Here is an 840-nt window from a genome sequence, read left to right as displayed (position 1 = left end):
TGTTGCCACTCGTAGAGTTTGCACTGAACAATGCAGTGCAATCGTCTACCGGCTACACGCCGTTCTACGTAAACGAGCTAATTCACCCTTGCGTCCCGCTGACGCCGCCTCTTATGGCCCATGGCTTGGTGGGGGAGGAATAGCCGAACGGCTAACTGATGTCAGCCCCCTTACCATCTGTATAGAAGTCGATGACTTCTTGTCTACCAGACTGAGTGTCCTACGACACGTTCGCGATGCGATGGCTAAAAGCCAAGACCTGCAGAGAGAATATGCAAATGAAAAAGGAAGAGGCAAATGTAAAGCTTTAAGGTCGGAGACCTGGTTTTATTGAACTCTAAAAAACTTCCTACACATGCAGCCTCTGCTATCTTCCGGAAGAAGCTCTGTCCACGGTTAATTGGACCGTTTAAGGTTCTGGCCAAGCGGGGCCTAGCGTATACACTGAACCTCCCAAACGGATTCGCACCCACCCGTTATGTTACGTGGGTTTGCTCAAGCCGTATTGGGATCCGGCGCATGTGAACGCGGAAGCGTTGGCGCCAGAGCAGATCCCACGGTCCCTTGGCCACCCAGAAACTGAAACAGCAACTGGTTCTGAGCACGGAGTGCAACAACCTTCATCGCCAATGGAGCCAAGCGCCCCACCGTTGCCTGCAGCGACGCATTCTCCTGCTCCAAGGCTAGGAGTCGCTCCGACAGAGCACGGTAGACCTCAAGGCGAGGCAGTCGGCGCACGACGTGCTTCAAATCCTCAAGAGCGTCCGCACAGCGATATGCTACTTCAGCATGAAGGACCTCGTCCTCAAGGGCACACAAAGCATCACGAGTCACCGGACA

The sequence above is a fragment of the Plasmopara halstedii genome (assembly GCF_900000015.1).
Source record: "Plasmopara halstedii genome assembly, contig: Scaffold_1651, whole genome shotgun sequence".
In the NCBI taxonomy this organism is placed as follows: domain Eukaryota; phylum Oomycota; class Peronosporomycetes; order Peronosporales; family Peronosporaceae; genus Plasmopara; species Plasmopara halstedii.
The sequence above is the reverse complement of the archived record's forward strand: the minus strand, read 5'-3'. Positions refer to the sequence as shown.